This window comes from Myotis daubentonii, chromosome 11 (genome assembly GCF_963259705.1).
Source record: "Myotis daubentonii chromosome 11, mMyoDau2.1, whole genome shotgun sequence".
NCBI classification, from domain to species: domain Eukaryota; kingdom Metazoa; phylum Chordata; class Mammalia; order Chiroptera; family Vespertilionidae; genus Myotis; species Myotis daubentonii.
Genome location: NC_081850.1, coordinates 17,983,939 through 17,998,579, shown reverse-complemented (window position 1 = coordinate 17,998,579; position 14,641 = coordinate 17,983,939).

Sequence of the window (14,641 nt, the reverse complement as noted above, 5' to 3'; positions counted from 1 at the left end):
GCAGAGGTCCCACTCCTATGGGTGTCCTGATGGAGTCCTTATCCAAGTGTCCAGACTTGTGGTTTGGGTGTTCCTGCCCCTCCTAAGGGCGTTTCCCATTATACCCCATTACTTCTGTCTTGACAGAGCATTTGACATACCTGTCGTGGCTGATGGTGGCTCCATTTTGCAATGTCAAAGGTGTTCAGAAAGTCAGCTCTGGCCTAGCTGGTGTGGCTCAGTGGTTGAGCACTGACCTTTGAACAAGAGAGGTCAAGATTCAGTTCCCAGTCAGGGCAGATACTCGGGTTGTGAGCTCAGTCCCTAGTGTGGGCCATGCAGGGGGCAGCCATTCAGTGATTCTCTCTCATCATTGATGTTTCTGTCTCTCTCTCCCTCTCCCTTTCTCTATGAAATCTTTTTTTTTTTTAAAAGTCAGCTCTGCTCTTGCTCTATGCATCCTGTTTCTCTGGAAAACCCTGAATAATACAGACTCCTAATTGATTCCCTTTTTATAACTCCATCCCCAAATGATCATTTAGCCTGTGTCTAATCCACTCTCCTGGCTCAGGGGGATGTGGGTTTGTTCCGGTTCATCTGTACTGAAGTATAATGGTAGGACCTTTCTTTTTGGCACCAACCGTCTTACTAGGTATTTAGGATGGCACCCTCTACCTTTCAGTCTCTGGAGTTTAAACCATATGGGCTATCGGAAGGTAGTAGTGGGAGTGAGTTTTCTCACGGGCTTCCTCAGCCAGGGGCCAAGCACAGCCTCTGGGCACGCGCAGGCGCCTTCCCACCTGGTGATCAGTGTGCTTGCAATTCTAGTGCCCAGGAGTCGCTGACTCCGCAGGCATCAGGCAGCGCCCTCAGGCACAGGCAGGAGGTGCACCTGGTCCCCCCCCCCCCCAGAAGCTTGGAGCATCTGCAAAGGTGGACCTGGGTCTTGCCTGCAGGATCTCTTCAGGTGAGACTGTCACCCTGGTCTGTGCGAACTCTGCTCCACAGATGTTCATATCTGTCTCCAAAGTGTGCCTCGGAGCGGGTTTTGTTTTCTAGTGCTGGTGATTTCTTTCTTATTCTTTCTCATTCCCTGAGGGTTCCTGGCTTTTGGAATGCAAATAAAAAAATCCCATTTTTTTTCCCTCTGTTTTCTACGCATGGCTTCCCTGAGGCAGGGAGCATAGGCAACTTGTCTAAGAGGAAAACATAGAAGGAAAGGTTAGGGGATGGAGGGAAATAAATCTCTTGGAGGTGAGCAGAGGGCGCGTCAATTAACATTTCAAAAAGTGTCTCAGTACATTGGTTTTCAGGGTTCCTGGGACAGAAAGGGAACTAACCCTTTTCCTCTTCCCAGCCCAGGGAAGGCCTCTCCAATTCTTGGCCTGTGGGGTGAGCACAAACTTGCTTTCTCCAAGTTTAACATCCCAATTTCTTCTTTCTTCATTTTTCAACTATTCATCTCACGGTGAGATTCATGAAGTCCCGTGCCCTGCTTGCTTTCTTGCAATGCACTCCTTGTCTCTTTTACGATTTGCAGCTGACTCTAAGCGCCACCTGTGGTCTGAGTTGGGCATTTGTATAATCATTTCAGGTGGAGGGCAAGCGTGCTTGCTTGTGCACAGGTAGACTCACGTGCGCACACTCATGCAGGATTGCTTTAAGTTAGAGCAAATGCAGATGTAGTATATCTTTCTGTGGCCCCACTGGGCCCCACTTGGCCTTGGTGGAGAGAGGACACAAGAGCTACCAGCAACATCCACTTAAAGTAAGTAAGGCCTTGCAAGATCCAAGAAGCTTCATTTTGTGGCGGGTCAGAGTCACTGTGTATTGTGCCTTTCATTGCCATTCAGAAAGAATTTGCCTACTCAATACAATCTCTGTGTTAATTCTTCCATTTAAGGGATTATTGGCAAATTTTAGGCTCTGCTAGTTGTTGAATTAAAGCCGTGTCTGAGGGTTCTATCCTCATCTAAGGAAGAAGCAGCCAGGGCGTAGGCCTTTCTGAGCTCTGCTGTGGCCCTCAGCTCCCAGCCCTGAGGAGCACGTTATTGCAGGTTTATAGTGGCTACACCTGGCTGCGCAGAGGTTTGCTCTGTGCAGTGTGTGATAATGGTAGATCCGGCTTTGCCAGACAGCACAGAATTTTAAGCTGTTTTTTTTTGCTGCTGTTGTTTGGTTTTGTGTGTGTGTGTGTGTGTGTGTGTGTGTGTGTGTGTGTAAATTTCCCTACCCCCTATTCCTTAATGCTCAGGGTTTAAGAACATTAAAAATTCTGATTAATGTTTTTTTTTTCCAGAAGAGAGATAGGCTAGGCAGCAGATAATTTCTGTCAGTGTGAAAGAGTAGAGGCCCCATCCACTTAGGAATAATAATAGCTACAGAGGGACAACAACCAGACCATATAAGACAGTGGTTCTCAACCTTCCTAATGCTGCGACCCTTTAATACAGTTCCTCATTGTTGTAGTGACCCCCAAGTTCATTGTTACAAATTGAACATAATTAAAGCATAGTGATTAATCACAAAAACAATATGTAATTATATATGTGTTTTCCGATGGTCTTAGGCGACCCCTGTAAAAGGGTCATTCGACCTCTAAAGGGGTCATGACCCACAGGTTGAGAACCGCTGATATAAGACATAAAAGTCCTAACCCACAGCCTCCGCAGCAATTGGCCCACGAAGGTCAGGTCTTGGTCAATGACGGCCAGCTCCCTGTTTTTTCCCCCTGCTTCCCAGTCAATATCAACTAGAGAAAGTCAGATATGGGTCTCAAACTAATCCATTAAGATGCTCTGCTTCTAGTCAGCCCAGGCCACCTGCCCCCTCCTGCCAACAGCTTTCCATCAAAGCATGCCGGAAACCTTCTCTCTTTCCATTGTAAAGCTTTCTCACCATTGCCTGCCTTTGAGTCACTCCCAAATGTGACAGTGATGAGGTGATGTCGGACTCCTTGCTATACCAAGCCTGTCTTTGTTCTCATTCCGATGATGTTTATTTATCTAAATTATTTCTTTAGATTTCCGTCATGTAATCCTCACAACAACCCTCTGAGTAAAATATTACTATTGTCTCCGTTGTTCTGATGAGGCGGAGAGGGGATAAGTCATCTGCCTGAGGTCACATGATGGCTGAGTGATGGGTCAGGATTTGACTCTAAGTGCATGTCTTTAAACTCCAGCAGGTACCTCCTGCTGTCTCACTGAGCCCTTAGGAGCCACGTGTGATATCTGCTGTAGGATTGGCAGGAGTCGAGATTCGGTAGGAGATCCTGAGGGGTTTTGTCTGTCAACCTGAGGGCCGAGGTGCCAGAGATAGCTAGCTGCTCACCACCAGCCTGGTGCTTCCATCCTTCTTGTAGTCTTATGAAGTGCCTTCAGCTGGGTCTACATTTCCCAAGGCTCCTGTACCTGGCTGAGGCCATGTGGCTACTTCTGGTTCATGGAATGCGGCCTAAATGATGTGTGTGACTTTGGAAGAGGTAGTTAAGTTTCTGATAGGCCCACACTCTCTTACCCTCCTATGGAAATGGTGGAGGGTCATGTTGCAGATGAAAGCAACAAAAGTTGGAAGGAACCTAAATCCCTGAGTTTGTACTTGGAGGAGAACCACCAGGAGAGTTGCCAGACCAGAAATATTCCCATTGAACTTGGCATAAATGAGACATATGTATTTATTATGTTGTCCTTGAGGTATGGGGAGGTTCTTAAAACAGTCATCCTACACTAATTTATACATGCTTCTTTCAAAATACTTTTAGGGGGAAGGGTAGACCCTCAGATCATTTTCTAGTTACCATTAGATTTCACCTGGATAACTGAAGTGTACATGCTGGTGTTTCCTTAAAAGCATATGTAGACCTTTTAGCTCATAGAACAAGAAATGCAGGCACAGTAGACTGTTGTACTAGGAGTTGACATTTAATGCAATTGATTGCAGCCACACCGGGAGCAGGACAGACAAGGTAAATAAATTATGAATTCCGGTGGAAAGGAGCTGGCAATAGCTGCTGTTTCATTTTCCTCTTAACCCCCTGTGACTGTAAACATGCTTATAGATATATTTTATTAATCATTGTTTTGATGGATTTGGATTTTGCAAGTGGCTATTGTAGCTAAGGGATTTCTGGACACCCCTCCAGCTAATCAGATTAGGGACATGAATGCTGTGGTGACAAACTAGTGTATGTGTGCAAAGACAAATGGAAAGCTCTCCCTTACCAGCACTTGCAACCAGCTCTTTGTTTAAAATGACAGCTTTAGCCCTCTTTCCAGCTGGGCCGTCCTCACTTCTGTCTACAAATGATGGGCTTTAGGCTGCACATTACATGAGAGATACTTAACAGATGGATATCTTTCAAGGGACATTATCAGAATAAAACACTTCAAAATTCACTTCATGCTACTCGAAGATAGATAGCATCGATATGATATATTGAAAGAGCCATCGCTACCAGAACTTTCAAAGAACTTTCATTTTATGAGAAAGGCAAGGCAAAGCATGTACATTATTAATGGCATAGCAGGCTAAATCTTGAGAGAACAAGATAGGCTTTGTATGAGGTCCAGATGGACCCATACAAAGTGTGCACACGTGTGTGTGTGTGTGTGTGTGTGTGTGTGTGTGTGTGTGTGTGTGAGAACGCTGGGTTCATTTCTATCTTATTTCATTGAGTAGCAGTAACTCTACTAGTCTCAAACTTTGCATCTTTTCAGAAACAATTCTCCATGAAATCTGATTCAATTCTGTGTCACCCCAGATCCCAGGTAACCTGGTGAAATTCCCTTTTCATTGTGATGAAAAGTCCTTAGACAGTGATCTAGCAATAGCAGCTTTTACTATAGGAAAATCTTTTTTATTTTTATATGCATGTTGCCACTTTCCTTTTGTTCACTCTTACATCACCAGTGCCGAGCACCTTGCCAGGCACATAGAGTACAGTCTATATTCTTGTCATATATACAAGGGCAAGCAAGGTGGCTGGCGATGACAGGAATTGGAAAGGTCCCAGCATTTGACCAACCATAAGATGGAACTTGGCATAAAATGTGCAGGTTGGGCAAGTTGTGTGTCTATAAAGAAGAAAAGTATTCCAGGCGGGGAATGGAACTCTTCGTGGGCTAAACCTAGGAGTCAAGAATGAGTTCAGTATGTTTTCAGAATTGAGGAGACAGGGTGGCAAAATGGAAGATGCGTTTCGTGGCTGAGTGCTGTTTAGAATGCCACGCATGAATAACGTAGGGAAACCCCTTTTTGGAAAGTTTTAGGCTAGCCTTGTCTTAACTCTAAAGTAATTGTACAAATATCTTTTATGGGCTGGCTTTACACATTAACACCACACACACTTTAGCCTGTGTGGTTCACCTGCATTAAACAGCCCTTAATAATACACCTGCAAAACCAGAGTGTAAGGGCATTTGTTGGTTTCTTGTTCTCAAAGGAAAGCATACAGATTCATGTGTCACTCAGCCATTTGTACTTTCCCATTCCTAGCCTCAGAGTGGAAGATTCTTATGAGTCAAGAAATGCTTCCTGGGATGGATATGGTCACGTCAGACACAATGTTAGCATTTCCTGCAGGACCGCAGCTCAGCAGGTGGGTCCTGGGTCCTCCTGGGGGCAGCTGGAGCAGGGCTGGATCCCAGGCAGCATTCTGGTCCAAGTAAACCAGCTGCAGTAGTTCCAGTGTGTTTGGGGACTCAGATCATGCACCTGTCTGCCTCCTGCCCACCAACTGGTGAGGGTCAAAGAAAAACAGGCTTGTATTGGCCATTCTACCATAAAGCTCTTACATGGGAAGCAGGGGTCTTATCTTTCTGACTCATTTCCTTCATGTACAGAAGCAGGGGGTCAGGATTTCCTTAACTACAGTGGAGCCTTGACTTACGAGTGTCCCGACTAACGAGTTTTTTGAGATAGCAGCCGTCTCTCGGCCCATTTTTTGCATTGAGTTGACAGAGTAATTTGAGTTAACGAGCTCCTTAAGGAGCTCGGTCTCGGAACAAATTAAACTCTTAAGTCAAGGCCCCACTGTACTCTCAGCTCGGCTCGGCTCTCTTGGCTCACTATGGAGTCTAATTTAATAAATCAGACAGTCTTCTGACTCAGACCTGTTTCCCAGCAACAATAACAATAATCCTATATAATAAAAGGCTAATATGCAACTATACTGAATGGCAGAACAACTGAACAACTGTTCGCTATGATGTGTGCTGACCACCAGGGGGCGCACGCAGAACATGGCGGGCTTCGGCTGCGACAGGATGGTGGGGCAGGTGAGCCAGGGCACTGGGAGCTGAATTGGAAGGGATTGAGGTAGGGAGACAAGGAAGCCAATAAAACTTTCCTGACTAAAAAAGTAAATAAGCTGTGACCACTGGCAGAAGGGAAGGGGAGAAGGCAAGTCTGATGCCTTATCATTTTAAGGGAGAAAAACAGTGGATCAGACACCAGTTACTGGAAGAATCTTTGCTTGTGTCTGGAGAGGAGGTAAGGGAAGCATGTTGTGCTGATGTCAGTCTGTATGTCCCCTGGTTTATAACTGGAAGTCCTCGCTGTTGCCTTGAGCACTGGAGCTGTTTTATTGCTTTTATAAACTACTAGCTATTTTCTTTTAGGGTGAAATAACAGATGGCCATGCTGCAGCTGAGCTTTTTATCTGAATCTTCAAAACCTTTTTGTGCACAATTTATGAGGTTCACTTCTTTGCAAATTCAGTGCTTTCTTGTAGTTTTCCTTTTGAGATGAGCCACAAGAGCCTCATTTTCGTTGGGCATTGCCTATTAGTGGCAAAACTCCTTTCTTATTTAATCAGCTTCTCCAAAGGAATAAGACTGAGTCCAGATAGATTCTCTTTATGAGGGTGAACAGATTTTGGCGGTCCGCCTAAGAAAAACACGTGGACTCTGCCACCTGGGTCTCCCTTCCATATTCATTTGTATTTTTCTGCGTTTTGCCCATGGAGTTCAAGCTAATAGGTCAGCCCCTGTGAGCATGGAAGGCGTTTGACTGGGTCAAGTGTTTGTGGCTGAGGAATGGACTGCTGGGGCGCTGCGGGGGTGGGGTGAGGGGCTCAGCCTGACCGGCCGCATGGTCCCTAGGTGGGGCTGATGTAGCCCCGAATCCTGGCCCTCTTGGATTCAGAATGTATACAGCGCTGCTGCACACATTCTCTGTTGAGTGAAAAAAAAGTGAGTAAAATCGTATTGCCTATGGAAAAACCCTAGGAAATGATATGGTTTTTTTTTCATAATTACTAAAAATTTGCACGATAGCTAGATACAAACTAGGCCCAGAAAGCAAACAACCAAACCAAACCAAACCAAAATCAACTTTGCAGAACTAAGCACATTCATAGCTCATTTTGTTTTACAAGCTTATTTCCCAAATCACTTGGAATTTATACAGTTCTGATTTCTTATTCAAACCCCTGAGTCCACCAGAGATACTCTTAGCCAGCTCCCGTGCAGTCTCGCCTGCTGCCTGGACTGCGGGACAGCAGGACAGTGGAGGGGCTGAACATAAGCTCTGCAGGCAGAGTCTGGGTATAGTCTGGGATCTGCCCCTTACAAGCTGCATGGCTGTGGGCTAATTATTCCGGTTCTTTAAGCCCTTCAGTTTCTTCAACTATAAAATAGACGTAACAAGTATTTTCCAGGGTTTTTATGTAGATGAAACATATACATATGCGTGTATACACCCACATATATTGTATAACCTATACTATATATGTACGTATAAGTGCTGGCCTATAGTACGTGCACAATAAATGACAGATGTATTATTGTTCAGTTGCAAACTTTGCTCATGTGTTTTTGTGAAGGAAGACATACTAGTCTCAGTGGTGGGTATTGCTTGCTTTAATTATTTTGGCTTAACGAGAGGGCTCAGTGTATGGTTAAAATAATCACTTTTGGAAATTCTGTATACTATCCTTATAGTTTAGAGAGTCATGAAGGCTCTGAAATTTCTTCAGTAAAGAAACAAATTAGAATTCTTAGCTGCTGAATATTGTCAAAATCCATTTGATTACTAAAACCATTTTTCCAGTTATGCCCTATTGATATCCTGTGGGTTTACTGCTCGTCAAAGGTGAGAAACACAGTGTAGGGCATTCTGGTGAGGTAGACAGCCATCGCCATGGTCTTCGATATAGGAATGTGTATTTGAATCCTTGTTCTGCCCTTGCTGGCTCTGTGGCTCTGTCGCTCTAGCAAAGTTCTGAATGTGGCCGCCTCCTGTTATTAGTTAAGTCTCAGTTCAGATGTTACAAGCTCCAGGACCATCGGTCCCCATCAAGCTGGTTAAGAAACATTTTCTATCTGTGCTCATAAGCGGCGCCATGCAGAGCAGCGCTGGGACCTGAGGCAAAAGGAAAAATTGATTATAGTGATATTGTCTTCATTTAAAATGAAATTATCTACTTGCCTCACCTTGTTCCTGGCCCTGCTCATAATGCTCTGAACATGTATCTATCATACTATTACATTTATAATAACAATTGATATGTCTTCACAAACAGAACCACAGCCCCTGGTCATTCAAGGTCATGACATATGAATCCTCCCACCTGGGGTACCCAGCTCAGTACTGGCACAAAGTCATTGTCAATAAATGTGACTGGACTGCTCTCCCCTGAGATGCACTCCATCACTTCCTTGATGTTTCTAATTAAATTGTATCATCAGAGGCCTTTCCTGAAAAATGGTGTCCCTCTCACCCCCACCTCAGTGTTTATCCCTGTGTTTCTGATCTGACATCTCTCTGTTTATTTTTTATTGTGTATCTTGCTTGACTTAAACCTTAGTTAAGCAGACTCTTAGTCTGCATTTTAATTTTTATTCCGGTAACCCTACTGCCTTGTATGGTGCCAGGTACATAGTAGATACTCAATAAATATTGGCTGAGTAAATACATTATTGGATGGCTGAAAGAATGGGTGAATATTTTCTTTTTTCTTCATTGACTCTTCCTGCAAATGGGAAGAATGCTACTACCTCAACTGCTAATAGGATTAAATGCAAATATATAAGTGGTAGCATTTAATATTAGGCTTTGCCCATTGGCAGTGTTCAACATTTTTTTTTTTGCATCTGAATCTAGCTGAATATGAATGGAAAATAGTATAGAGACGAGGATTTTCTGGGACCAATGATAATTTCTGGGACCAATGATAACCTCTGTGCCAGGGTTTTCTAATACCACAGAGAGAATGTTGGATATCATGATGTCATGAATTGAGTGGTATTATTATAAGCAGAATATTAATGGAGCAACAGTCACACTTCTTTTTTTAATAGAGTGTATATTCCATCAGAGACTGAGATGATGGCATTTCATCTTATGGTACTACATATTTTAGAAGAGAATCAAAGGAGACCTTGGATATTAGAGTCTTAGCATCTGGATTTGAATTCTGGCTCTGCCCTTTACAGATTATAGGTGATTTCAGATAGTCACTTACTTTCCTTTTTAGCTTTAGCTTCTTTACTTGTAGAAGAGTATAGCAAATAGCTATATCTCAGATTTGATATAAGAACCTCCTGTGCTCATTTTATAAAATGGTAAATGTCAGTTACAGATCTTCTTTTTATTACTATTATTACCAGCACCACCACTGCCACCAGCCCCACCACTACTACCAAGTAGTGGGAATTTCTCCTGCGAATTTCTAAGCCAAGACAGAAGGGAAAATGCTACCCACAATTTATTTTTCTCATAAACCATTCGCAGATCTCAAAGTCCAAAGGGAAGGTGGAACCAAGTACAAATTGCATTAACTGATAGTATCCGCTGATAGAACCCATAAGCTGTTATTGCTGCCAGGAAGCTATCTTTTCGGTGCTGTTACTCTGATCTCCACATCACCTTGGGCTTCTGCTACCTCAGGGAGGTTCCAATATAGTCGGACAAATCTTTAGAACAGCAACCCTTAGCCAGCAGGAAGGTTGTTGACTTGCACATGAAGAAATGCATATGATGCTGATTCTTGGACTGTTAAAGCTCCATCTCTCTGTTTCCTGTCTGTGCACTTTTCAGGAAGTAAGCAATCTTGCATAAATCAGTCTTTCCTATTGAACCGAGATTGTGTCAAGAACAAGTCTAGAGGTGGGACCTCAGTGCTCCTCAGAGCGGGAAGCCAGTGAGAGGATGGGACCCGGGATACCAAGCAGAATCCAGGAGCTGTTCTTGAAAGTGGATTGTGGTTTTTAAAGGTTATGTAAAGATTACTGTGCTAAAAGGTGTATTTGTTTCTGCTCTGCATTCCTGGGGACTTCAAAAGAGCTGGCAGTTGTCCTTGGGTGCTATTCCTTGCCCACCCTACCCCCTTTCTTTTTGGAGAGATCACAGCAGTGTGCGTGTGTGTGTGTGTGTGTGTGTGTGTGTGTGTGCTCAGTAAGCACTAGAAAGAGACGATAATAAAATAGAATCACTGGGAACATATCTCCTAAAAAGAAGCTGAGATGGAATTGAAGGGGATTCTATCATTAAGATGTGTTTGCAGAAGGCAGGTAGAAAGGGATTTTAATTACTGAATGGTTCTAAATATACTTAGCCACTCGTGCCCAACCAGGTAAGTAAGAGCTGTAGTTCCAGGAGAAGCTATATACCCTTGAAAGGTGACGAGAGATCACCACACTGAGCGAGACCTGGCAAGCTCTCTTAGTTAATAAAGAAGAGACGGGCCTTGAAGGTTCTACTGTAGCGTGGAACCATATTTTGCTGAGTTTACCGTGTTCCCTGTCAGGCAGGAGTGAAGTGTTTATGTTCCCTCCCCTAAGAGTAGATTCGCCGCGCCCCGTGTGCAGAACCATAAGAAGAGGCAATGCTGACATTTGGGGTTTCATAGTTAGATGTTGAAACTTGAGGCACAAATATGCCTTCAAACAGTTTGGGGGATTTTGCTTTCTGAGAATCCTGCTTTCCATGGAATCAGACCCAGGAGACAGGACATCTTACAGAGAAGCTGCTGTGCCAGCACGGCTTGGGGTGGTGGGTTAGGGTCGCTGCAGGAGGTGCCCAGTGGATGTGGGCAGCTCCAGCCTGCGCCCACCCCCAGGGCCTGCAGTGCAGGGCGCAGAGTGTTTGCGGTGAGGCCGCAGGGAGCAGACACGGCCCAGACCTCTGAGCTGGAGAAGCTCACAGTTGGGACAGTTAGTGCTCAGTAAGTGCTGTTGATGAGGGGGAGAAAAAGAAGAATTCTATTTCTTTTGTGTTCTCATTGAAATCCAGGTGGATTCCAGCAGTTAAGGGTAGATACGAGGAAGGCTTTTTCTGGTAGGAAATTATTAGCCCTTGAAAGAGAAGCTGAGGGAGCATGTGCTACATCTTCAGAGGTGTCTGTGGTTTAGACATGTTCTAGCTAAATATCAGAGGTCACCTTGCTGACTTTTCAACACTAATATGTCTATGACTTAGTCCACTCTATTCTACAGATGAAGAGTTCTGAAAAACCAATTCTCCATGAAGAGACAGAGGAAATTTAAATGTCTATTGCTAAGTGGAAGGAACCATCTAATTATCCTCTATAATTCCAACTACATGACATTATGGAAAAGGCAAATCTGTAGTGATAGCGAAAAAAATATGTGGTTGGGGAGAGGGAAAGAGGGCTAAATATGTGGAACACAGAGGATTTTTAGGGCAGTGGAATTATTCTGTATGTTACTGCAATGGTGGATTCATGATACTATACATTTTTCAAAACCTATAGAGAACCGTACAACACAAAGAGTGAACTCTAATGTAAACTATGGGCTTCATTTCATGATGTGTCCATTGGTTTATCAATTGTAATAAATGTATTGTACTAACATAAGGTATTACTATTAAGGTAAATGTGGGGGGTATAGGAAAGCTCTCTGTACTTTCCACTCCATTTTTTCATAAACCTAAAACTGCTCTAAAAATAATCTATCATTTATTTCTTAAAACTGTAAATACTCAACACATAGAGGGCTGAGTATTCTCTTACTTTGGGGGACCATTTTTCTTTACTAAAATGTTAGTGAGCACCGGTGCACCTCTCTTTCTTTACTTGTTGGGAAGGACTAGGGGGAATTGAGTAAAGAGCCATTATTCTCCTCTTTCAGACAAAAATAAAAGTAAATTATAGTAATCAGTTCCTTTCTGCACACTCCAAGCTGGAAGATACAGGAGAAAAAAAGATGCTTCTTTGACTCCTCTCCCTGGCAATCGAAGGCTTATGTTCTTGGCAGTTAGAAGCAGCAGACGTGTGAGGAGGCAGATGGAAATGAGAGGGCAGCACGCGGCGGAGTCCAGTCCTCGTTCAACATCTGCAGGGTCTAGTAGAGTCAAAAGGAAATGCCAATCCCTTCCCAGTACCTTTGACTGTCTCCTACTCCAACATTCCCCTGGGGTGTGTCCCAGGTTACCCGCCTTTGGGGCACACATTGGCTCTCTGGGTGTTGCCCAGCCTGCATTATGGTGCCAAATGGTATTCCCGGTTTGCTTTTCATTCTTATCCAGCTATTAGAGCCGACCTAGCCTTCTGTTGAATTTTCTTTAACTTTGTCAGAAATTGAGCAGATGGAGTTGAATTTCTAATTTTCTTCAAAAATGTGCCAAGCACTTGTTCCTTTGTTCTTTATTTCCCACTTGACCAATTCTTTGTGGTGTTGCACTTTTCCTCTTTAAAGGCATCTCACTGATTAGTCCTGTCTCTGTGTTCTAGGCTAAGCTCTCTAGAATTCATTCTCCTTCTGTTTTGATACGTTATCTTCCTAGTTTCATGCACCCAGTGTATATACACTGAATGGCCAGATTACTATGACCACCTGACGTTTGTAGGCAAATTAGTTATAATTTTGCGCTGAAGTTGCCAGAGGGCCAGACCATTATAAATAGGGAAGCAGGTTGTTTATCACAACAGTAGAAGTGATTTTTTTCTGAAGATATGGGTAAACAATGTGATTTAACAGCCTTGGAATGTGGGATATATTTGAATGTGAGTGGCCAGATTATTATGACCACCCCATTAGTACTTCCTTGGGCCACCTTTTGCCTTCAATACTGTGGCAATTCTTCTTGGCATTGACTCCACGAGATGTTGAAAGGTGATATGAGGAATCTGACACCATGCCTGATGAATAGCACTGTCCAGTTCTGTGAGATTTGATGGTTGTGGAACCAGCTGCCTGATGGCTCTTTTAACTTTGTCCCACAAATGCTCAATTGGATTGAGATATGGTGATTTGGGGGCCACCTAAGCAAGGTAAAGTCTCCCTCATGTTCTTGAAACCACTCCTGCACAATACGAGCACCGTGGCATGGCGCATTGTCTTGTTGGAAGAAGCCATCTCCATTGGGATACTGCTGGGGTCCAGCCCCAGCGAGTCCAGGGGTTCCCCAAGGTGTGGACGGAGTTGGCGAAGAATGAAGGACACCGAGTCAGTGTTTAGGTGATCATCATAGCCAGATTCTTCTTTTTATTGTCATCTAACATCTGTATTTATACTATTTTGTCCCAATCCTATCCATTCTATACAAAAGGCCAGGGGGCGTCCCATCTCCATTCAAAGGTTACTCTATTGCTCCACTAAGCTACAAGGAAGTAACTGAAGGAGGTCACTCCAAGCAAAGATCAAAGAGACCAACCACCCCTCTGGGGAAACAACCTTTCTCAGGGAGGTGGTCCTGTTTAAAACACATAGCTGTTAAGAAGGGAGCAAACATATTAAGAACAATATGCCATATACGCCAGGTCCCTTGAAACATCCCTGCAGGGACTGCCTTAAGCAGCCAGGGTTGATCGGCTTCCAACAGGATACGCCATCAACATGATAGGATGAACTTGATCAGCAACAATACTTAGGTATATTGTGCTATTCAGATGTTTATAATCTGGCCCTCTAGCAACTTCAGCGTGAAATTATAGCTCATTTGCCTACAAATGTCAGGTGGTCATAATAACCTGGCCACTTAGTATATATCCCACGTTCAAAGGCTGTTAAATCACATTGTTTACCCATATCTTCAGAAAAAAATCACTTCTGCTGTCATGATAAACAACCTGCTTCCCTATTTATAATGGTCTGGTCCTCTAGCAACTTCAGCGCAAAATTATAGCTAATTTGCCTACAAATGTCAGGTGGTCATAATAATCTAGACACTAAGTATAGGTGCACACGCAAATATTCCCACTGGAATAACTGGAAATCATGTTAAAACACTAAAATGTAATTCATACTTCTTGTGATTACTTAAGAAAAGACATCAGTTTATTTTATTACTTAGATTCCACCTATATGAGTGTGATCAAGTGAAACTTGACTTTCTCTGACACCTATTTCACTAAGCATGATACTCTAATTAACAAAATAAACGGATGAACGGAGTGGATCCAGAGACTTGAAGCATGGAACAGAGTGCAGAATCTCAGAGGGAAGGTGGGGGAGGATAGGTAGGTGGGAGGTAATCAACCAAAGACCTTGTATGCATATAGCATAACCCATGAGCACAGACAATGGGGTGCTGAAGGCTTGGGGGGGCAGGCTGGAGGGAGTAAATGGGGGGGGAAGAGGGACATATGTAATACTTTCAATAATTAAGAATTATTAGAAAGAAAAGACATATTTGTGTAGTGTTTTACTGAGTACTATGAACCAGTTAATTTGCAAAGTGTTTAGGATACATTGTC